The following is a 26,629-nucleotide window of genomic DNA, read 5'->3' on the forward strand; positions in this document are numbered from 1 at the left end:
TGAAGGTAACTTGTCACAGGTACATATAGGCCTTCCTTGCGAGTAAATTAGTGGAAATGTCAAGCATTGACCTATATAAGAGGTGTAAGGTTACTCACAGGATCTCCTCCAGTCTGGAACAGTTGTGACCGTTTACATCAATATACTTTAATATACTCACAGTTGCCATGGCTCTGATCCTTATGTTAGGCAACTTCCCCCACCTCATCTCCCAAGTTAGAATTTAAAAAAGAACCCATGCAAGTTAATCGCTCTTGATTGTCTCAAGGAGAACGGCATAGACGTTGAACAGAGAATCTTTGCTTATATTGTGCTGCTCCATCTCATCAAATTAACACCTGTCCTAAGCGTTTGGGAAACTCCCGCTCCAAACTCAGCAAGGAGAGGCTAAGTTGGGAGTGATGCGTTCCTCTCCAAAAAATAAAGACTGTAGCATTCCTGTTTCTATTCAAGTAAAAAAGACATTCAAGCAAATCTCAGCTTTATTAGATTCCAGTGCAGTTGCTTCGTTACATCTGAATGGGTTCAGTGATGGGCACTGCCGACTGAGAACTTGTCCAGTCCTATTTATCTCACTGCTGTGGATGGTATCCGTATTCCTGGAGGTAGTATTACTCAGCAAACACTCCAACTGCCTTTCAAAATTGGTGCTTTGCATTCTGAACTTTTACAATTCCTTGTGATACCCAGGGCTTCACATTCCATTGTTCTGGGCTTACCCTGGCTCCGTATACATAATCCGCAAATTAATTGGCAAACCTCTCAAATTACTGCATGGGGACCTTCCTATTTTGATTCATGTCTTCAGAAAGTTCTTCAAGTGTTTTCTGTTGTACCATCTCATCCAGATGTTCCACCTCCTTATCAAGAATTTACTGATGTTTTCAGCAAAAAAGCAGTTGATGTCCTTCCTCCACACCATGAATGGGATTGTCCTATTGTTTCTGGAAAATCTGCTCCTAGAGGATGTACCTATCCTCTATCTATACCAGAGACTAAAGCCATGTCCGATTATTTTGTAGATAATCTAAAAAGGGGTTCATTTATCCCTCCACTTCTCCTGCTGGTGCAGAATTCTTTTTTGTCATGAAGAAGTATGGTAGACTACAGAGGATTATATGAAATCACCATTTCAAGCCGACACCCTCTTCCACGCATTACAGAACTCTTTGATCAGGTCAGTGGTGCCACCATCTTTTCAAAATTGGACTTACACGGTGCCCTTTGGCCTCAGTAATGCTCCTGCAGTATTCCAGCATTATGTAAATTAAATCTTCCATGATCTACTATAAAAACATGTGGTTTTGTACCTTGATGATATTCTCATATTTGCCAACAAAATGAAAGAACATCGTCTTCAAGTCAAGGAAGTTTTGTCACGTCTTAGCACTCATCATCTCTATTGCAAGTTAGAAAAATGTGTCTTTGAAGTCAAGTCTGTTCCATTTCTGGGTTACATAATTTCTGGCTCTGGTCTCAAAATGGATCACGTTAAACTTCAACCAATTCAAGATTGGCCTTTACCCAATACACTCAGGGCTGTTCAATGCTTCTTGGGTTTTGCAAATTACTATCATAAATGTATAAATCATTGTTCTACTATCATTGCACCCATTACTGCCCTTACCCGAAAAGGTGCCAATCCATCTCATTGGTCAGAAAAGGCTATTGAGGTATTTCAAGAAATTAAACTACTATTCATTTATGCTCCTGTTCTTTGACAGCCGGATATCACTTTGCCATTTGTCTTAGAAGTCGATGCATCATCTGTGGGAGTTGGGGCAGTTCTCTCTCAACAGGCAGCTGATAATCTTCTCCATCCTTGTCAGTTTTGTTCCAGAAAGTTTACTCCAGATGAATGTAATTATTTCATCAGAGACCAAGAACTTCCTGCCATCAAGTTAGCCTTAGAAGAATGGTGCTTCCTGCGAGAAGACAAGCCAGGTGGGCCTTATTCTTTTCCAGGTTCAATTTGAAATGATCTTTCACCCAGGAGACCAAAATCAGAAGGTCGATGCTCTCTCTTGCTCTATGGATAAAGAGAATTATAATCAATCCAGTGAAAGACATCTAATCATTTATCCACTTGCATTTGTTCCTGTTGGGAAAACACTTGTTAAACCAGCCCTGCACAAAAAAACTGTTACATTGGGCTCATGCTTCCCATTTTGCTGTTCATGCGGGTATACAAAAGACTTTTGAATTTATTTCCAGATCTTATTGGTGGCCATCATTAAAAAAAGATGTTAAAGACTTTATTGCTTCTTGTAAAAAATGCACTCAGCATAAAATTCCTCGACAGTCTCCAGCTGGACAGTTTTTTACTCTCTAAATTCCATATCAACCCTGGTCTCATCTTTTAATGGATTCATTACCGGTCTCCCAGTTTCTAATAAATTCAATACCATATTGGTAGTGGTGGATTGGTTTACCAAAATGGCTCACTTCATACCTCTAATCGGTCTTCTATCAGCTCCCAAGTTAGCTCAGATGTTCATTCAAGAATATTTTAGACTTCATGGCCTTCCTCAGGAAATAGTTTGAGACTGAGGAGTGCAAATCATGGCAAAGTTTTGGCTGTCCTTATGCTCAACTTCTCCACTGCATAATATCCTCAATCCAATGGTCAAATGGAAAGAGTCAATCAAGATCTGGAAGCTTTTCTTAGGCTGTACATTTCATCCTCACAAGATGACTGGGCTGAACTTCTTCCTTGTGCTGAAGTTTGTCATAATAATCAGTATCATTCTTCATCTGGAACCACACCTTTCTATGCCAATTATGGTCTCCACCCTAGAGTTCGTGTTTTTCAACCCCTCCCTGCATCTCAAGTTTCAGCTGCTGATAGCACCTTACAGCAGTTGTCAAAAGTTTGAAAAGAAATCCACTCTTCTTGGTGAAAGCTTCTAGCCTTTACAAAAAAATTGCTGAAAAAAAGAGAAGAGCAGTTTCTAGTCTCAAAGAAGGTGATAAGGTTTGGCTTTCCACTAGAAATTTGCTTTTGAGAGTGCCATCCATGAAGTTTACACCCAGTTACATTGGACCATTTGCTATTGAACAGGTGATCAACCTAGTTTCCTTCAAACTCAAGTTACCATTTTTCCTGAAAATACCCAATTTGTTCCATATTTCTTTTTTGAAACCACTCATACTCAACAGATTTCATTCTACACTTCCAAAGACTCCCAAAGTTCTAAGTCATCATGGAGTAGAGTACGAGGTTGCTAAGATTCTGGACTTTCATATTCATTATGGATTAATTCATTACTTGATTGATTGGAAGGGTTATGGCCCTGAAGAATGCTCTTGGGTTTTTTTCTGATGTGTGTGCTTCTCAGCTGATCAAATCATCCCATGCCAAGTCTCCACACAAGCCTCAACGGTGTCCTGGGGCCATTCATCAAGGGGGGGTGCCGTCATGATCCAGAATGTGGAAACATGCTATTTACCTTTCCGGTGTCTATCCTGGTTGGCACATAGGAGATCCCAGCTCTTGTGCTGCATCCGGATGGCTGCTGAGCATAGGCATGGTGCTCTGCATTCCTGTAGTTCCAGGCATGCTTCTGTCTCCTGTCAGCATGTAGGCCGCACGCTGGCCTTACCTTCAGAGCCAGGTCATGGGCATGGCCATCTTAGACTCTGTCACATTCACTCAGAGCATGGTCTGTGGGCCTACTGACTGTACTGACCTATCATCTGGAGTCCAGCCCTATAAATTCCTTCCATGGACTGGACTACTCTGCCAGTACACCATTGCCTCCACTGAAGTAACAGCCCCTGTGCAAATCTCCTTCTATTGCTATTCTGGATGGTGCAGTCCATCCAATTTGATTACCTTCATCTTCAATAAACTCCAGCATCAATTGTTGCAGTCTGGATTTGCCATTGGGAATTCTCTCTCATTTATTAGCTGCAGTTTGGATTTACCATCAGGAATTATCTTTCCGAGTTCTACCATTAGAGTTTGGTTACCACAGAACATTAATAAATTTATCATCAATTATTTTCAAGCATTCATCTCACTTCTCATCAACCATCATGTCATGAGCCATATGGGAAAAGCCAGGGGGTAGGTTGGCTAGGGAATAAGCAAGTAATTGACAGCTAGGTCTCCCTATTGTGGCCAAATCCTGGTTTGGCTAGATCTGCCCAGAGGTGCAGAGTCTAACTCACTTGGTGGTCTTCACCAGTGTCCCCTCAGGTGGGATATGGGTTTCGCTGCACCAACTGAATACTTGAACACAGGAGTTGAACTGAATACTTGAACACAGGAGACAAACTGAATACTTGAACACAGGAGATGAACTGAATACTTGAATACATGAACCCAGGAGTTGAACTGAATACTTGAACACAAGAATTGAACTGAATACTTGAATACAGGAGATGAACGGGATACTTGAACACAGGAGAATGTACTGGAATTGGTAGAGGTCCAGCTGAAAGCTATCTAGCAATAAACATGAAACCTGACACCACAGTAACATAAGGAGGCTGCAAGAAAGCCAAGCAGCACACTAAAAAACAACATAGGAAATTACTGGAAATCCAGGAGTTCTGTGAGAGCTGAAGTAATATGCAGGGAATTAGCATGGGAGCGAATATAAGTAACACTGGTGGTCAGCGTGAGGGCTGAAACAACATACTGTAGATACTTCATGGGAAACACCAGAGAGCATGATAATCACTGGAACAGCAAAGTTGCACATCAGTTTCCTGTTCCTGGAGTCAGACTTAAATATCCCTGGGTAGCTGGTCATTGGATCAGAGGATAAGATTAGTGACCACTGGACTACCATTGGGAGAAACAAGTCAGGTGATATGGACCAACATGGCTGCACCCATGCCCGGCACCCCAGAAACCAGGATGCATGCACGGAAGCCCTTGCAGACCCTGGGGAGAATACTCAGACACCACTCACCTCCACTCCCAGCGATTGAACACCTAAGCCCAAGGACACCAGCACAGAGGTGAGTAGTGGCCAATCCCAGCCTGCATCCTGACAGTACCCCCTCCTTTCATGGTGGACTCCAAGAAGTGCACTGAAAAACTTCACAGACTCAAAACTTGAGTCAATAGAAAAAAAAGATTCCAGGAAAAAATGTAAGACTTGGTATGAGGAACTTGAAAGTTTACCAATCTTCAGCAAAACTTCAAAAACTCAAAACTTTGAGACACCAGAAAAAAAATTATTTTCAGACTTTATATGAGGAATTTGTAGATTTACCAATCTTGAGCTGATATCTAGTACGAAAGGATGTTTTTTTTCTTCCGGACTGATAGATCCTGTACCGTATTGTCTTGTAAAGGGAGATAAGCAGTATATCTGAGTTTGATGTCTATAGGTGGTGAAGTCAAACTAGAACCTTTGTCAGAAATGGTAACTGAAGACGTACCCAAAGGAGCAAATTCTTTAATCAGAGCTGAACTGAAGGCCATAACATCTTGTAGGATTGGATCCTTGGACTCAATAAGTGGGTTAGCCCACTCCAAAGTGATACCAAAAAATGGATCAGTTCTCACTAGTGTGTCATAATGCTTGAGTAATGCGGTGTATTGGGGCACTTCTCCATCAAAGACTATAGGCACCAATGCAGCAGATGAGTCCTGAGTTACAGAATTCTCTTTAAAGACAAAACCACTTAGAGATTCCTTCAAGCAAAATTGGGTGACTCAACTAAACTTGATTGAAGCTCCTCACTCAAATCAACATAAGAACCAGAATGAGATTCAGGAGAATTGGAGTTGGTATTAGATGAAGAAGCCAAAGAACATCTAAGTAATGCAGAATTTTGACCAGAGACATCAGAAACTGTTGGAACTCGAGAAGGTAAACCTTCAAGAGCACTAGAATGGGTAGAACCCAGTGACAAGATAGAATTAGTATTAGACAATTTGTTGACCACTGAGATGAAATTCTCTAATGATGACTTCCTGTTGAATGAGGTATTTATTAATTCAAATAAGCTGTTTTCATCTATAATTTTAGTCCCTAAGCTCTTTGATTTCTTTTGGTTGGACTCTTCACCATCATGACCCATGATGAGGCAATTGATTTTACTACTAATATTCTCAAAGACTTTGCCTCCATAGCCTTCTATTAATGTCTTTGCTTTGTTTTTTGTTATGGACTCCAAAACTCCTGTAAACATGAATGTTAGAACTTCCAAGCATTTATCTGCACCTTGGGGAATTTACTTGGCATCGAAAGCTTTAGCTTTTGAACTAGTTTTTCTCTTCAGGAAAATGATCTGAAGAACATGAAATTTTCTTGGTCCTTAACCTAGAACCCTTTCCTTTATGAAAAATGGATACTTCAGATGAAGTGGACATACAGACTGGAAAGGACAAGACACTTGAAACTTCCTTTAGGGGAGAGATGCTTGAAGACTTCTCCTGAAGAATAACACTTTTAACCCCCTCTTGGGGCATGATACTTGAAATCTCCTCCTGGAGAATGGCACTTGAAACCCCCTCCTGGGGTAAGACACTTGAAATCCCCTCCAGAGGTACTGCTTCAGATAACTTCTCTTGGGGTGAAAAGCTTGATACCCCCTCCTGGGGAATGACACTCTAAAGCTCCACCTGGGGTGTGAGACTTGAAATTCCCTTTTGGGGTATGACACTTGAAATCCCCACCTGGGGTGTGAAAATCAAAATGAAGGCCCCCTCCTGGGGCATGAAACTCAAAATGAAGGCCCCCTCCTGGGGCATGAAACTCAAAACAAAGGTCCCCTCCTGGGATATGAAACTCGAAATGAAAACCCACTCCTGGTAAATGAAACTCGACAACTAGACCCCTTCTTGGGGTGTGAAACTCAAAACAAAAACCCCCTCCTGGGGTGTGAAACTTGTAACCCCCATTTGGGGTGAGAGACTTGAAACCCCCTCTTGGGCTATGGGACTTGAAACCCCCTCTTGGGATGAGACTTGAGACCCCATCCTGGGATGAGAAACTAGAAACCCCCTCCCGGGGTGAGAGACCTGAGACCCCTCCTGGGGTATGAAACTTGTAACCCCCTCTTGGGGTATGAAACTTGAAACAGACCCCCCTCCTGGGGTATGAGACTTGAAACCATGTGCTGGGATGCGAGACTTGAAACCCCCTCTTGGGGTGAAAGATCTGAGACCCCCTCCTGGGGTATGAAACTTGTAACCCCCTCTTGGGGTATGAAACTTGAAACCGAGACCCCCTCCTAGGATACCAGACTTGAAATGCCCTGCTTGGATGTGAGACATGCAACTCCCTCTTGGGGTGATAAGCTTGAGAACCCCTGCTGGTGTGAGAAACTAGAGACCCCCTCCTGGGGTACAACACTCAAAAACCCCTCCTGGGGTATAGCACCAGAAGACCCATCCTGGGGTAAGGCACTTGGAAACCCCTCCTGGGGCTCAACTTCAGATAACTTCTCTTGGGGTGAGAAGCTTGCAAGTCCCTCCTGAAGTGAGCAAGTAGAAACCCCCTCTGATGGTGAGGACACAGGAATGCTTCCTGGAGTTAGCTGAATGGATTTGTCCACAGAAGATATCTGCTCAGATGTTTCCTTCAAAACCTTTAAATCAGATTATTTTTCCATGGTTAAAGAAACTGGCATCTTACAGAAACTGAGAGAAACACAATCATCACCGGAGTTGGAACTAGAAGAAGCTTTACCTGGACTGTGACCGGAACATACTGGAGAAGATATACTAACTTTAGGTGGTTGGAATATTCTGCCTAACTTCCCAAAATGAGAGTAGAAGCATCTTGTAACAGGACCCCAATCGTAAACTCGAACCTTAGCCTGTGGAGATAATGTCTCCTCCTTGCACTGAGCAGAAGAAAGAGAAGCTGCAGAAGGCTGCGGGCTGGAACCGAGAGTGTTGACATAGGAAGTTTTACAGTAATTATCCTTACTGGTCTGACAAAGGAGTCAGGGCATAATTCAGACCCGCCCGTGAGCGCTGAGCGCTCGCAAGCGGGTCGATGTTGGCCCAGTGCGCATGTGCACGATGGACCCGGCTCCGTTGTGTGCATGCGCGAGACCCGGATTGCGACGGAGAAGCCGTTGTTCCGGGTCTCGCTACAAAGGGGGCATGCTGTCGATGTTGAGTAACCAACAGCTATGCAAGCGGCCAAAAGCCTGCACTATTAAAAAAAAATGCCCTGAATCAGAGCGGGCGCTCATTCAGAGCATCCGGCTCTGAATCAGGCTCTCAGTCCTTAATATAGTGATCTGCCTTTCCACAAAATAAACAAAGAAAAAATTCCCAGTGTCGCTGTCGTTCTGCCTCAGTAAGCTTCGGGCATGGGAAGCTACGATGTCTTACTTTATCTTCCATGAAAGGAGGCACAGAAGGCACAATTGAAACAGGGATGGCACTTGACAGCTTGGGAAATATTTGGAAAAATTTAGGGAGGAGATCTTGAAGTTGCCCTAGAAGCTGGTAGAAACAAATGAACTGCACCGGAGTACAGAATCTGGAGGATTCAGAGACCAGTGGACTACTGGAAGGTTGGTTTGTACAGTCAGGAAGGTATTCTGCAGTCAGAGTAAACATTTTTTGGGAACTAGGCTCAGGAGGAAGGGGCCTAGAAGATTTTACAGATGGAACCTAAGATGAGGTTGGGGATGAAGTGGTAGCAACAGAATGAATGGAACTTAATTGAGAAAAAAATTATTTTAACTGTAGACCCATGAGTTGCTGGGCTGTCTATTGTGCAGTCACATGAAGGAGTAGATTTTGAAAACTTGCTTCACCCTGGAACCCGGCGGCTTGCATATTTGGGCTGTTCAAACTGTCACGAACTGTATGGGAAAAGCGAGGGGGTAGGGTTCTAGGGAATAAGCAGGTGAGTGACAGCTAGGTCTCCCTATTACAGCCAAACCCAGGTTTGGCTAGACCTGGCCAGAGGCGCAGAGTCTAACTCACTTGGTTTTCTTTACCAGTGACCCCCCCCAGTTTGGATATTGATTTTGCTGTACCAAGTGAGCAGGTCGCGACCCTCTGGACAGGTACCTGGGAGTGGAAGGAAGACCGGAACTATATTAGAATGAATGCTTGAACACAAGAGAGGAACTGAATACTTGAACATAGGAGATGAACTGAGTACTTGAACACAGGAGTTGAACTGAATACTTGAATACAGGAGTTGAACTGAGTACTAGAAAACAGGAGTTGAACTGAATACTTGAACACAGGAGAATGTACTGGAATTGCTAGAGGTCCAGCTGAAAGCTAACTAGCAATTAGCATGCAAGCTGGCACCTCAGTAACATAGGGAGGCTGCAAGAGAGCAAAGCAGCACACTAAAAAATAACATGGGAATTTACAGGAAACACTGGAGATCTGTGGGAAACACCGAAAAGCATGATAATCACTGGAATGGCGAAGATGAACAGCAATTTCCTGTTCCTAGAGTCAGACTTAAATACTCCTCGGTAGCTGGTCATTAGATCAGAGGAGTGACCAAAGGACTACCATTGGGAGAGACTAGTCAGGTGATATGGATCAACATGGCTGCGCCCATGCCCAGCACCCCGGAAACCAGTATGCACGCACATAAGCCCTAGTAGACCCCAGGGGAGAATACTCCCAGGCCACATCCCGACACATCAATATCAAGTTCATTCACCGGTCACTATCCAGTGCCAACATCGGTCTTTATCGATTGTTATGCTGATCCAGTATATTTTACTATGGACTTTTACTATTATTATCAAGTCAGCTACTCTTGTGGACTATTATCATTGTCATCGTCTCTTCTTGACATCACAGTCATCACCTCTACCTCATGTTCCCCTATGAGAAAGACCTGGGTTCATCCACCCAGTTTTGTGCATTCCTCTTCAGTTACAAATGCCTTCTCCAAGCCAGATCTTACTGCAGGCGTGACACTGGGTTGCTGCAACTTCTATCATCAGTTCATTGGGATCTACTCTTATTTTGCAGCTCCCATCACTGCTCTTACCAAGAAGGTTCATGACACTCGTCTGTGGCCTCCCGAGGCAGAGGAAGCTTTTTGACACTTCTAAAACAGTGTTTTATTTCAGCATTCATTCTAAGACAACCTTACTGTAACCAACCTTTTACCTGAAAATAGACGCTTCCATGTTTGGAGATGGGGCAGTCCTTTTTCAGACAGCTGAAGAGGGCAAGTGGTATTCCTGTGGGTTATTTTTCCATAAGTTCTCCAGAGAAGAATTATGCTGTTGTGGATAACCAACTATTAGCCATCAAGTTGGCCCTTCAGGAATAGTGAAACCTGTTGGAGGGTGCAACATTTCTGGTGACAGTTTATACAGATCACAAAAATCTGACATTTCTCAAAACAGCACTCTGCCTCAATTACCATCAGTCTAGGTGATCGTTATTATTTGATTGGTTCAATCTGGCAAATACCTACCATCCAGGTAACAATAACACTAAAGCCAATGCTTTGTCCTGAGCATTAAATTCTGCTGAGGTGGAAAATCATTCTGAGTGTTTGTTTTTAAGCAAACACTGGCAAGATGAAGATTCCACCAGACAAAACATGGCCTAAACTACTTCAGTGGTCACATTCATCACACTTCACTGGCCACTATCGGTGGCCATCTGAGCATGGTGATGTCAATGTCTTTATGGCAGATTGTACTACCTGCACTCAACACAAGAATCCACCTAATTTTCCCTAAGGATCTTTATGCCCACTATCGGTGCCTGATCACCTGTGGTCCCATATATCTATGGTCTTTGTCACTGATCTACCATCCTGTCAAGGCTTATATACTATATAGGTGGTGGTTGTGGACAGATTCCCCAAGGTTGCTCATTTTGTTTCATTAAAAGGCTTATAATCAGCTCCAAAACTAGCTGATGTGTTCATACAGAAAATCTGACAATGTCATGGTAAGGAACAAAGCCAAGGTCACAAGGGTTTCCCAAGGACATTGTTTCGGACCGTGGGGTGAAATTAATCTCTAAATTCTGGAGGTCATTATGTAAGTGCTTTGTGTTCAATCTAAGCTACTCACCACCCTGAGTGTAATGGCCAGGTGAAACGAGTAAGTTATGACCTGGAGTAGTTTATTCGGATGTTTGTGTATGCCAATCAGTGATTGGGTCTCCCTGTTGCCATGGGCTTAATTTGCCCACAATAATCTGTTTCATGAGACTTCAGGTCGTTCTCCATTCTTTATTCAGTACGGCCTGCATCTTGTTCTTCTGGAGTTACCAGTCCTTGGGTCAGTGTCATTTTCAGCCGTCTGTGGTATGGTGAACCAGTTCTTCAAGAAATGGAAGGAGGTAAAAAGGAATCTGTGCAAAGTATAAATTGCGGTCCTTTGCTGAGGGCTGGTGACAAAGTGTAGTTGTCAACTGAACACATGCGATTAAAAGTTCCTATCATGAAGTTCACTCCCAGATTCATTGGTCCCTTTCAGATTCTGCAGGTGATCAATCCAGTGACATTCAGTCTAAAACTTCCTGGCACTCTCAGAATACCTAATGTATTTCATGTCTCTCTTCTCAAACCTCTGGTGCTTAGTCGATTTTCAACACCTTGCAACTCTTCCTCTGCAATTCCAGTAGACCATCAGCAGGAATACAAAGTGAAGCAGGTCTTGGACTCCAGGGTTTCTTGAGGATCCTGGTGGATTGGAAGTGGTATGGTCCTGAGGAGTGATGCTAGGTCATGGATTCATATATTCATGCGTCTCATCTCCTCCAGAAGTTCCACCGGATGTTTCCTAACAAACCTTTTGTGGGGTTTTCGGTGCCCACCCCTAGAGGAGGGGGTAATGTTGCAGTCCACAAAACACCGGCTGTTACTTTCCAAGTCTGACAGTGCTAGGGTCCCAGCCAGCGACAAGCAGCAGGTGGTGAATCCCCGGCACCCTCTGCTGGTGTCCGCACTCCTGACTCCCTCCTTCAGCAGCATCAGTGTACAGGAAGCAGCAGCTCCCTAAGGGATGCGCGCACTGCTGTGTGTAAAATTTAATGGGAGAGACGCACCAATGAGGAGTGCAAGTTCTCTAACTGTGACTTCTCCCTATATGAGGGCTGATTGTATAGTAATGAGACTGCCTCTGTTTTTCTGTCCAATAGGTAGAAGTGACAACACTATGCTGGTTATTGTGAAGCTCATACATTGATTTGTCTGTACCTGCGGTTTGACTGCCACAGTCTTCTTTGTTTGGTCACAGTGAGTGGAAGATCTTCGTGCATTTCATCATGAGGGTGAGAAAGACTTTTTTCTGTGAGATTATGTCAGAGATATGTGATTGCATTTTATGTTAAACTTGGAAAAGCGGAAATGAAACTCATGAAAATTTACAGTAAGCATACGGTGGGGAAACAATTAGACATGCTGCAGTATTTTGCATCAGAAGCACTTCAGAGAGGTGAATATGCGAGTGACTGATGAAGCATGTTCTGGGAGACCATCTACTGCAGTTACAGATGTCATTATTGCCAAAACTGCGGAGATGTTGCAAAATGACAGAAGATTAACTTTACATGAACTCTCATCACATGTCACAATCGATATCAGGAAATAGGCTATCCTACTAGACATTTGAAAAGAGGGCCTGATTCAGACCTGGTCGCAAGCGCTGTGCGCTCGCAAACCGGGACGATGGTGGGCCAGTGTGCATGTGCTCGACGGAGCTGGCTCTGTCGTGCGCATGCGCGAGACCCGAATAGCGATGGGCACTCCGTTGCTCTGGGTCTCGCAACAAAGGGGACGTGCTGTCAATGTTGAGTGACAGCACGCCACCCTTTGGTGGGCAGGCCGGGGGAGTGGCTGCCCAAACTGAGGTGTTCCCATGTGAACGCCTCTGTTTGGGGCGGCCCCACTGACATCACAAGTGATGTCAGTGGGAGAGATTTTGGCTCTGTTAGAGCCGAAATCTCTATGGGGCTTGCGGCAGTGAGACCCTACCACAAGCTATGCGAGCGGCCAGGGGGCCGTTCTAAAAAAAATAAAGACCAGCCCTGATTCAGAGCGAGCGCTCTGTCAGAGCATCCGCCTCTGAATCAGGGCCAGTGTTCTTGCACGATTCAACTCGTCATTGCATCTGCTCTTCTGTGAGAATTCTGGGTACCCACCTGGCACACACGCCATACATTTTCAGTTCCATTGTTGCAATATTCTGAACCTGTTTGAATGAGATGCCAAATGAAGCTGAAAGTTTGCATAAAGTTAACCTTCTGTCATTTTGCTAAATCCCCACAGCTTTTTGTAATGTTGACATCTGTAACCGTGGTGGATGGTCTCCCAGAATGTGCTTTATCAGTCACTCATGTATTACACTCTTTGAAGTACTTACACCAAAGAAATACTGCAACACAGCTAAGTGTTTCTGCAGGTTCCGACACATCGATGTATGAGCTTCACAATAACCAGAAAAGTGTTACCACATCTACCTATGAGACAGAAAATCAGAGGCACTCTCATTACTTTTCATTCAGCACTGATATATAGGAGACTCTGACCACTGAACAGTGCTGGATTATAGGCTCCCAACCATACACCAGCGTTCCTTAATCATGTGATTCTTACTGCTCATCCCTGACCTTTGGCTTGTCCGTGACCTGATTCCACCTCCTCCCTGGTACTGCACTTGGCAGCCCAGTTCTGACCTTGGCTTTGTTCATGACCCTTATATTGTCAGATTCCTGGTACAGTCTTGTCTGTTTGGTTTTGATCCTGCTTGTCAACTATGTTTGTATGTCTTTATTGTACACCAGTGTAATCCAGAGTAAACCAGCATCTGCACTAGGGAACCAGGTCTGAGGCCCATGACCTGCTTGTCAGATGCACTTTACTCCAAACCTTCTTGTGGGGGTCCATGGTGAATACCGCTGGCACATTAGACTCAGTGCCTCAGCAATCCACTACCTATCAGTGAGTTGTGAGGCACTAGAGCAAGGGTGGGAAATAAGCGGCCCTCCAGCTGTTTGCTGAACTACAATTCCCAGCATACCTTGCAACAGTTTTAGCATTGCCAAATAGCAAAACTGTTTCAGTGCATGCTGGGATGTGTAGTTCTTCAATATCTGGGGGGGCACTAATTGTCCACCCCTACACTAAAGCAAGGGTTCAGAGTAGGAATTAGGGATAGGGAAGAAATACTCACCCAAACGCTGGGTGATTGGTGGTCTGACACGAAACTGACAATCACATTACTGCTAGTACCCAGGAGACACCTATTGGGCAGCTGCAGCCAATGAGAGCAGGTAAGTAACCGCTGGGCCACAAGAGATGATATGTCAACATTCTAACATGTTGACATTTCACCACCATCTATATAATGAATGTTGACATGGACAATGTTGACATTATGACCAATTTGACATTCTCCTGTCGAAATGATAAATGTTGGCATATTATACCCAACCCAGACAATTATTGCAGGAAATATATTTAACTATTAATAAGGGAGAAAATGTTCACATGATTTATTTTTGCATCAACAAAATGTATTGCTGCCATACATAATAATTGGGAATTTCTATTCTTATACTCATTATATAATTGGTTGTGTAAAACTCCTATACTGTAAGTGTAAAATTATTATGTGCATTTGTTAACAAGGGAAAATGCATGCACAATTTATTTTGCATCATTTGAAATGATTCTCTACAATGAGAAATGATTGGTAAGGTTTGTCCTCACTCATAAGTATATTATGTTGCAATAAACGCTCATACATGCACATATTGAGAAGGGAATCGGTATGCTATACCGTTGGATGGGATTTTGGTGGCATTCCTATCTTTAATATTCTGACAGGGGCTGGTAAGTACAGTAACCCTCCCCCCCTAACCCTCCCCTGGTTGTGCCTAACCCTAACCTCCCCCTGGTGCCTAACCCCAACTTCCATCAAGTGGTGCCTAACCCTTACCCCTCCTCTCTGCAACCTAACCCTAACCCACCCTGGGAGGTCCCGTAATCCTAACCCCCCCCATCCCCGAGCTAATGCTAGTATACTAACTTTCGGGATGCCGGCATTCTGGATTCCTATGTCGGAATGGCGGCGTCCTCTTCCTGATGGGTGCCATGATTTTGGCTTCTGTATACCGACATCTGACATCTTAACTGCATCCCTTGAGAATAAGTAGTGATATATTAATTGGGAATCCTATACAATAATAGTACCAGTGGTTCCCAAACTTTGTTGAATCACTGTGCCCTATAGTATCAGCATTTTTGTCATGGCTACCTTAGGCCAAACGTTTTTTTATTAAGAAATTCAGCAATAATTATTAAATTAATAAAATTGTGCTTAACTGTCATCCTTAGGTTCAGTTATGTGGTTGTAGACAAGTTTGCACATCTGTTTGGCCATGTATTTTATGATTGGCAGTCAACAACCTATGGCATTCCGGCAAGGGCATCCAGTTTGAGATCCACTAATCTATACTCATTATAAAATTGGTTTTATAAAACTGCTTTAAGTGTGAAATTATTATGTGCAACTTTTAAACATTCATGCACAATTTTTTTTTATCACCTAACATGAATATCTGCTCTCTAGAGTGGTACCGTCCCTTTATGTTGCTCAATAGAGTGTTATTGCTGACATCAAAATGTACATCTTTATATCTTATGTTGTTTTCAATATATTACTGTCTATTTTTCTGATAAAAATTCTGGGCTGAAGTGGGACCCTCATTACGCATAGCTATAGAAAGTGAAATTAAACTGACTTCTACTTGTATATGATTGCTATGATTTTGTGACCATGTTTAAGCTTTCTATTGATTTGAATATAGAAGCACTCATTTTTGTGTTCCTTTTATAGGTGTGTGTCATATATTTTCATTATAGATATTTATTTTATACATCTATTATTGAAAAGTTACTTTTGCCACAATTCATTTGATGTATGATATTTTTAACTAATTATTGTTTAAATTGTTTTTGTAAACAGCGTTATATTTTCGAGCTGGATTTAAAAAAAATATAATTTTCTCTGTACAAAAAAATAAATGAGATGTGTTCATATTGAGAAATGATTTTATTGAATATAACCTTCGTTCACAAAACCTTTTTTTTCTTACAACTAATAAAAGTAAAGTTTTAATTAATTAATTAATTAGTCAATCCCTTCATCCAATGTACAACCGTGCCCCTAACAAAGAGTCATCTCTTCTCGCCATTTCTGGAATTCCATATTCTGATACAAGGGAACACCACCACCTACTTTATCTAATATTTATTGGGCATTTCTTCTAATTATACATTCAATAGTTGTTTAGACCAAGATGATATTGTAGATACAGCACATTGAATGGAGTCATCATGCTAAAGACTAATTGAAACAGAAGTCAATATATGGAGTGTCTATTTTGAAAGAGATATTTTTGACCAGAGGGGCTGTGTGAACTGTCAGTGATGCAGGTGATAACTCTATCAGACCAAAGTGCAGTGCAATCCCAGCTTTCAGCCAGGAAATGATTTGCAGATATGCGTGTAACAGGAGAGAAAGAAGTAGAGAGGTTGAATTTAGCCGCATGTGTGTCCTGCACGTTTAGTGCAAACCTGGAAATGGGCAAAAGAGTGACATACTATATGCACAAGGTTCTGGAAGGCTCCACATGAAAAAGGTAGGTTATAGATATATGATGAGCTGGTGGTCATATCATCTGGAAATTTGTGCATGGAAATACAGAGCAAGATTCCAATGTTACGTTAGGGAGGTCCAGTACTGTCATGTCCTGGTCTGATTTCTCATGTTAATTCTGGGCACTGCATTCTTTCTGTATCTCAGGTCCCAGGTGAAGCTAACAGTTCCTATTTTTTATTTATAGGGCGCCACAAGTGGTCTGCAGCACCGTACATACAGTAAAGGGTACACAGAACATTACATTACAATACAGTAACCAAAATATGAACAGAACACAAGTAACAATTAGCACCACAATTCTCCATACACAGTACAGCTCTGAAGGTGAAGGCTGTCATTGAAGTCCTAGAGAAGAAGGCTGTGAGACAGTGGGGAGGAGGACCCTGCTCCTAGGAGCTTACAATCTAGGGGAGACAGACAGATGACATGAGGCATGAATGTAGGAAGTCAGCAAGGTAGAGATGGCTGAGGCGGGAGGGACAGACCTGGTAACATGATTATGTGGTGGAAGGGAATGCTTTGGTGAACAGGTGGGTTTTCAGTGCACGTTTGAAGCTCTGCAAGGTCAGGGAGAGCCTGAACGAGCAAGGAAGCTCATTCCAGTGGAGAGGAGTTGCATGGGCAAAATCTTGGACACGAGCATGAGATGAAGTAACCAGGGTGGAGGAGAGTTAACAGTCATTGGCAGACCACAGTGAGCGGAAGGGAGTGTGTAAGGAAATGAGGTTGGAGATGTAGGGAGCAGTAGAGTTAGAGAGGGCCTTGTATGTGAAGGTGAGGAGTTTGAAGAGGATTCTGTAGGGGAATGGGAGCCAGTGAAGGTTTTGGCAGAGGGGAGCAGCTGAAGTGGAACAGCAGGAGAGGAAGATAAGTCTAGCTGCAGCATTGAGAACAGACTGGAGGGGGGCAAAGATGGCAATGTGAGAGGCCAGTAAGAAGAAGGTTGCAGTAGTCAAGCCGAGAAATGATTACTGAATGAATAATCAGTTTACTTGGAGTTCCAGGAATGATCATGTTCGTCCATGCAAGATGACGTTTTGCCTCTTTCTGAGTTCCATTATTTTGGAGGGAAAAATCCAAACTCAACGTGCAAACTCGAACCTATCCGAGCCTGCACATCCCTAATATAAATACATAATAAATATTTAATATCCACTAAAGATGCCACATAAAATCAATAGCAAAAATAAATTCATATAACACTCTAAAAAATCAATCTAATATTGTACTTTGAAATAATTATAACACTGTAACTATTAAATGTATTGAAACAAAAGTTGCCAATAGCTGTAGTCCAGCACAATAGAATAAAACACGTATAATAGATGCTGAGAGCTGTTTGGTGTTTCTACAGGCCAGATAGTAAATGCTTCCACAATGAAGATAATGATGGCTAATTGATTTATCAGGTGGAGAAAAACAGTCCTCAGTGTTTTTAAATAAGAAAAGTCACATATGGTCATATGCAGTGACCCGTAAACTTAAAATATTGTGAGGCACATAAATGATATCGATCTCATGCTGTAGTCACCAGCCCCAAGTATGATTGCGCAAAAATATAGCTGTATAAAATACTCCAAGAAGCAACCACTTAGCCAGGCTATAGAAGGGCTATAGAGGAGGCACATGTTTGGGGGGGGCTCGGCGCGGGCCTTGTGCTCTACATACACTATATTGATTATTTATTTTTTGTTTGGGATGGTGCTGCACATTCACTGTCACTTTTTATTACACAGTTAAATTCTAATAATTTTAATTTAACTTTCACTAGCACTTATCACCCCTCTAGTATATCTTTCCTGGATATCACACTCTATGTAGAGAATGCTAACGTTCTTACAAAAACATTCAGGAAGTATGTCAACACTTAATTATTTACATTATAAAAGCTTGCATTATCAGCCCTGGTTACAAAATACACCATATGGACAACTGAGGAGAATACATCGCAACTGCTCAAGCGATGCTGTTTTTGAGAGTCAAGCGGTGGAGATGCTTGATTCTTTCAGAGAAAGGGAATACCCTGATACCCTTTTAAAAGTAGCACTCGAGAAAACCAGATCACTTGATAAAATGACCTTTTGGCAACTAAACCGAGATGTACTTGCGGGTCAGATCACCCCAAAATCATATCTAAATACAATAGCTGTTCCAACAAAATCAGAAGGATCATAGCATCACATTTTCAGATCCTGCTTTCAGATAACATACTAAAAGACAACATTCCAGTTAATCCATTGATTGTTTTTAGGAAAGCTGACAATCTAAGAGACATATTAGCACCTAGTTTTTTTTAAAAACAGCTGCTCCATGTCAATAGCACTATTGATAAGAACGGCTGGTTGACTGGTAAACCCAAAGGCTGTTATAAGTCTGGATGCCCTTTGTGTATCACCTGTGATTATATTGTTAATAGATGTTGCGAGATAACATCAAACTATTCGAATGAAAAATTTCTGATAAAGAGATTTATTAATTGCAACACATCTTATGTGGTATATATGTTGGAATGTACTTGTGTGACCTAGTATATTGGGAGAACCATAAGACCACTTAGATGCAGATTTCTTGAACACAGGAGACTTATTATGAAAAGTAACACCATGCATAGCATCCCTAGACATTTTACCTGTACCCATCGGTCCAACCCGAAAGACATTAAAATCACATGTATAGAGTATATTCCACAGACAGATCTGGGAGGTGATAGGTTCTCCAAACTCTGCCTGAGTGAAAATTTCTGGATACATAAGATGGGCAAGTTATCCCTTGAAGGTTTCAACGAGAACATTGAAATTAACCTTTAGATCTGGATTATCTATCCTTCATTATGCCACAATGTTTGATATGCCGTCTGGGACTGTCGAGGGTGGGGGTGGGATTTGTTTGTCGGGGACCCTTGGTCCAGAGGGACCTGAGATTCATTCTCCGTATCCCATCTTTTGTTATTCCTACAAGAGCACACTGAGAATCTTAGTCTTTTACTGGATCTGGTGTTTGTATTAGTACCAACCATTGGTATCACCTAGTGCAATATTTTCTCCCATTATTGGTTTTGTTACATCTATCCCTAGCATTTTTTGTTTCTCTTCTCTTCCCCTTATTTATTATTTCTTATTTTATTTTTGAGATATATTTATAATATATTTATATAGCGTTGCACTGAGATATATGTTATTATAAAGATTTGATTATAGGTTTAACATCAATGATGGTCTCTATGAGTCCTATAGGCTCAGGTACATTACTACACCTCTACTGCCATGATTGATACCCTTATCTCAGCAGGTGTAGCATTTTTTGCTCACATTGATTGAGTATATATGGGACATTCTTAGAACAGGCTAACTTTCTAAAATTTTTGATTCATAACTTTTAGGATTTATAGACTGATTACCTAGCAACTCTCAAGGCTGTATTATTGTTCTTTGCCTCGCTTTCTTGTTCACCTCATTTAGCACCTATATTATCATGCTGCTGTGACCAATGAGGCATACAACAGCTACTTTTTCCTGTTAAAATTTGTTATTTACTATAGTATTTTTTTTCTTAGATTATATTTTGATACTTTAACCTCATTGGGTAAATATAATTTAAAGTTAAGGCTGAGCTTTCATTATTCAGTACTTTATATTATTAAGAACTATTTTGTAATGTCCGATCTATATCTGTAGGATGTTAATATTATATTTGTATTATTGGTCAAATATTAGAAATTGGTTATGATCTAGGTGAGCATACATTATTATGATTATTATTTTTATATTTCAACATTCCGTTTGTATTTATTTATTATATTATTTCACTATATATATTACTTTTTTTAATTTAAATGTATTTTAATTTAATTTTTTTATATATATATTTTTTCATCTATGTTTATATGCGATATGATTATACTAAATGTTCGCAAAGCTGTGATCACTTATAATATCAAATATATTTTCATACATAGAATTGCAGTACTATATTTACACACTGTTATGCTGGAAATTGTGCAATGTTCATAAAGAATACAAACACTGATATATAACAATGCGTGATATTAAAAAGCAATATTTAAGTATATGAAAATTATAAAATATGATTTAAACATACAGAAAGTTTTTTATTATTGCACTTTATTCAGTTTTGGTATTTGACTTTGACAAAGCAACAAAACAATGGTGTTAATGCACATAAAAATCTCATGCAGTTTAGGAAATCAGTCACACAAAAAAATTGAACCCTAGCTGCAGCATTCCACTCCTGACTTATTTCCTCACTGAGCATCATAATTCTGAAAAATACTTCATTTTCATGCCAAAGCTTCAGCAGTTTGATCTCGGCATTTATCAAACATTTAAGCATAATCTTAACTACATTGTAAATACAAATTCTAAATGTTACTCTAGGGTATATAACTTCACTCTAACCCTGTTTATGTGTCCTTTGATGTTAGTAGAGCTCAGTCCAATAATGTGTAGGTGAGTATGTGGATCAAACAAGGAATTTATGACTCAAGTATATGAACAGAACATACTGTACAAAAGTGCTTGGTTTGTATATTTTAAAGATTATAAAATTCATCAGAGAACCCAACCCAAGGTACTTGGGAAAGCATTTCCTAATTAGTTATGCTATATAAGGAGATTCCAGGAACCATCAAGCACATCTTGATAAAGACAGCGCAAAACACGTTGGTGGTAAGAGGAAAAAGCACTACTGCTCCCACGGTTTGTTAAAGGAGTCCACAGCTTCAAGGAAGAGGTGATACACCCAGGTTTTTACCATTTTACCCTCATGCTAGATTATGTGCCTTCTCTAAAGGCCATTTGCAGTACACAGTAACTTTTTAACTCTGGTGGTTCATTTATGATTTTAAAAGTGTTAATACTTGTTTTACACTAGGATAGGCTCTTTTCTATTCTTTTGAGGGACCCTCTTACTGTATATCTGAAATCATTAAGAGGAGTGGAAAATTTAGAAATAATAACACCTCTAATGAAGGGTCTTGAAAGGAACTTTAAAGAAACTGTTGGAACTGTCTGACCTAAGCACTTGAAACGTTTATAGATTGGTATTATGTGTACTTATTATATATTCCATAATTGGTGAAGTGCTAGGTGAGATTTTTATATTTCATGTAATTGTATGGAGGGTGATCACCATTGTATGAATGCAGTTGCACTCTGTCTTTGAGCAATGGCGGTACACTTTTGGGTTTTTTTTGTATTACAATCAATGTTGCCAATGAGCTTTTATCCACCAGCCAGAAGCCAGGAATCTAGGGCACATATAACTCCCATTTATAACTTTTCCTATGTTTTTATCAAAATATATGTGAACCTTCTTATTCACTTAACAAAACATTCATTCACGGAATCACACTTGCAGCTTGTGAATGCCAAGAAACATAGAAAACCCAGTGTGCTCCATCTTCTTTTCTGTACAGTACATCTCAATCTTCTTGAATCTTCTTGGACATCACATAATATAAACAAGTCTCAAAGCATTTGTTACAACTTCAGTATAGTCACTGGGCTTCTAAAACTTGATACATGTCCACTTCTGAATAAGAATCTCTGTATCTGTTCAATACAGCATTTGTCCTCCAACTTCTTGGTAGCAAGGTATCAATCTATATTTTCTTACTTGTGCAGCTGTTCATTCAAAGTACAGTACATATGACCTTCTTCAATAGCTAGCAGGGTATTCCAATATTTTAGCTGGCAACCTTTTCAGCTCTGCATAATGTATCTGGCTATGTTTGAATAAAGGCAATCCCTTTAACTTCAGCTTGTTGAAATGTAGCTCCAGCTTCTTCATGGCTTAACAGTTCTTTCAGTCCTTGAATCCTAGCACCATCAGAGATTTCTCTGCAGCAACTTGCTCACCATGTAGTGTAATCAGTTAATTTGCTTGCTCTTATTGGTGTGTGCATCAGCATGTCCAAAATCAATCTTCCAATGATGGACATCAGTCCATACAGGTTTGACAATTGTCCAAATTTCATTGTGAAGGGCTAGAGGGGCTCTAGTCTTTTTAGCAACATGGGAAATAGCCGGTAGTTGAATGAGTTGGTTAGCCCCTTCTTTTGCAGTCTGAAATAAAACAGTATTTATAGATAGCTGCATTACTGCAACAGAGGTCCACAAAAGTTCTTTATCTGTGACTGCAGCACAATATTCCATTAGCAAATACTGTTCTCTGTCTTCTTCCCACAATGGAGCTTTGCTCATAGAGGAATACAATATATTGTAGACAGATCTGGTGTATTCTGGTAACATTGGCTTGAATATCATACATTCAGCAGCTATCTGCGGTTCAATATAGGTGTCTTGACCTTATATCTGTCTCCTTTCTTATGAGTACTATCTTCCATTCATTGATGTGTAATTCTGTGCAATTCTGTTATGCACAATCAGTCTCTCCTCCCTGAACATTTGATATATCAGATCTTTCTGTTGCTGGTGGTAACATCCAGGGGCATAGAGAGCTGGCCCAGTGGAGATGTGGCCCACTTGTGGGAGATGTGGCTACACCCCATTAGAGGGAAAAAAACCCAAAACACATTTTGCAATGCTGCATAGCTCTGTGAGCCCCTCAGCCTGGTGCAAAGCCTGTGGAGGGGGGCAAGATTAGTGTGCTTGCTCCCCCCCTGGCTTCAGGGTTACAAAAAATGTAAACTATCAGTTTACCAGTGCTTGGGGAACCATGTTACTTCTCTATTGCAAAGTACCAATATTAGATTTTCTTTTTCATTTACAGCACAAAATGTCTCTCACAGACATTCTGCCCGCTAAGAACATAGAGGCTGCGCTGAAGAGTGTAGAGAGTAAGTTACAGACTTCAACTTCTTCTAAAACACAACCAAAAAGTGATGCATATTGCTAACATTATAGTAGTAAAGGTAGCTTTAATTTAATTGCAATATATTTTGATGTAATTTTGATGTAATACACTATTTGTCTGGATAAACCATGATTGATTAAAATAAAATATGCATATATGGAAAGGTTGTATTAGCACTGTGCTTATAGTACACTAGAAAGATAGTCTAAATAATTTTATATTTCATAGTTTTATTTTACTAAGTTACAGTGATAGATATCACACTAATTGAAAACACTTTAGATTTTTTTTATTTTTAATGGTAAATAATGCCTAAAAAAACTGCTTATTTTTGCAGTGGAGGCATTATGTCATTATAGATCAGACTTACATTATATTTATAATTTTCATGTAAACATAATACAGCACCTAGAAAGTCTCCAGAAAATACAATCACAGTTTATTTCAGATAGTATTAAAGGGTTGCTTGTGAAGATGCTAACGTGGAATAAAGCTTTATTTTTTATCAGAAGTCGGCTCATTTGATTACAAGGAGTTCTTTCTGTCAGTTGGTATTCGTGGCAAGTCTCCTGGGCATGTTAGGATGGTTTTTCAAATACTTGATAGAAGCCACAGAGGATTCCTTATGGAAGATACAGCTGGGTAAGGATATTAATTAGAATTGCAAGTTATCTCAAAATACATCCATCTCTTTTTTTTAAATGCATCACACTAATGCCTAACCATAATCCACACAATACTGCAATATCAGGCATTTAGACATAGAGATATCTGACAACTCAAATGTGATAGCTTATACCTCCTTCTTTTTACCATTAGAGAGTTCCTGCAGAACTTTTCCGATAAAGCCAGAAAATTGACTCCGCAGGAAATCAAAAAGTTCATGAAGGATGGTGACTTTGATAGAGATGGCAAGATTGGAATAGATGGTAATCTTAAGATTATAGTTTTCCAAATTGATTTCTTGATTCTTCTTTAATAAGGCCCATAGGAGCTCTTTTAACAATGGTGATTCAGCAATTGCTAATTTTTATGTGGGCCCTCTCCCTCTGAAAAATTATGCATGTGCAGAAGATAGTAAAGACTTTGCCAAAGTTATTGCTATCTTCTAAGCATGCGTGAAATTTCCCAGGATTTATTAACAAATATCTATGAAAAATTTCAGGAAAAGTGGCATCTGTTTCAGCATCTGGATCCCCATCTTGGGTGCAGGGTGAACCAGGAGCCCTTGTGCACCACAATCCCTATACGCATTATAGATATGGATATGTCTTGTAAGCATATAGTATAAATTTGCTGTTTAGCAATGAGTTTTGAATATTCTCAAAAAGTTTACAGCTCAGACAAATCAATTTTGTAGTCACAATTGCTTTGTACATGTACACTATAAAGTTCCAATTTAAGTCTTATAAAAAAATAAAAAACAGATGTTTATTCTAGCTATAATGCTATGCTAATTTAAAAAAATAACTCAAGGATCTCTGATTGAAACTGTCCTTTGGTGCTAGGGAATAGAAATCCTTCTGCTGAATAGGTTTTACTATTATACTTCTTTCTATTGTTTTGAGTATACCTCTGCTCTTATATTTCATCTTGGTTCTACAATCTTAAATTTAGAGCATAATCCAACTTTAAAAAAAAAAAATTAATTCAGACAAAATGTAAAAAAACCTCTATTTTATTTAGAATATAATTTGTAGCACAAATAGACAAAAATGCATGTTAAGAGGTATTTAAAGAATGGTCTTCCCCCCACCCCCTACCCCCTCTCATTTCAGATTTTCAAGCTATGGCAAACAATTAAAACAGCCAAAGATTAAAAAACAAGGACTGAACCCTCAATTTTCATACATGGCTGGCACTTGTTTGTTAAATTTTATACTGTTTCATGTTATTGGAAAAATGCTTTGCTTGTTAACTGTTTTGAGGACTATTGCAATATCTAACAATGTTCAGGTATTTTGGTCATTTATGGCGCTTGGTGATTTTGACCAATCACAATGTTAAAATTGCAGCTGGTAGATGGAAAAATAAAAACTCTTTAAATGAAATACCTTGTTTGACATAATTTTTTTTATTGACTATTCGTTTAGATAGATAGTTTACATTAAGTACATTCATTCTTACACAGAAGATTACTATTTAATTTTTGCCTTCTGGATAATCATACTTGTTTTTTTTTCTACAGAAATATAACATTTTTTACATAAATTTTAATTTTTTTACATTTTGGAACATCATATAAAATTAATAGCAAAGGATTTATATGTTGTTGTTGTTGTTATTATTATAATTATTTTTCATTTACTTTTTTTCTGTTCCTATTTTTATTATGTGTAATATCTACATGTTAATGTAAAAAAAAAAACAGTCTCAACTTGAGCGATTACTTCTAAATAAAAGTGATTCAGAGGCATAGCTATAATGGGTGCAGGGTGCACTGTGTACATGGGTCCTGGGTTCAGGGTGGCCCACACCACAAAGAGCTTGCAAGGAATTATTAGACAAAGATCCATCCATTGATTTTGATCATAAACAGTTTATTTGTGACCTGGTTTTATTAATTTTAACACATAACTATTTTAAATTCTTAGACCAGTTCTTTTTACAAACTTGTGGAACAGCAATGGGTACTTAATTTGTGCCCAGTTATGCAAACCTTTTGATGGTTAACTGGGAAACAGAAAACATTTACAATAAAAACCCATTTAAACATATGAAACACCTCTATAAGAGGTATATCATTTATATTATTATCATTTGGAAAGGGAATAAGCAGGATTTTATAAAATTCATGGGCTTAATGTAAATGACTACAACTTAAAATTTACTTCCAACTTACAGAAAACTGAAATTGAGTTCCTGGATATTGTTTTGAAAGTAACTAATAATGGTATATCCACTAAAACATACAGAAAATCAGTAAACACAAATAGTTATTTGCACTATAAAAGTGGACACACTAGAGGTTAGAAGGACAATATCCCTTATTCCCAGTTCCACCACATCAAAATGAATTGAAGCAATAGAGAGGTTTGCTCTAAACAGCTAGATATTTATGTGGGAAGGATTAAGGAAAGATATTAACCTGAAACACTGATCTCAGAGGCGATCTCTAAAACAGAAACTCTGAAAAGGGAATAACTTCTGCAGTACACAACCAGGCCCAAACAGGAAGAACCCTTCTTAACACAATTCT

The sequence above is a fragment of the Taudactylus pleione genome, unplaced genomic scaffold (assembly GCF_031769625.1).
Source record: "Taudactylus pleione unplaced genomic scaffold, aTauple2 ptg000032l, whole genome shotgun sequence".
NCBI lineage: Eukaryota > Metazoa > Chordata > Amphibia > Anura > Myobatrachidae > Taudactylus > Taudactylus pleione.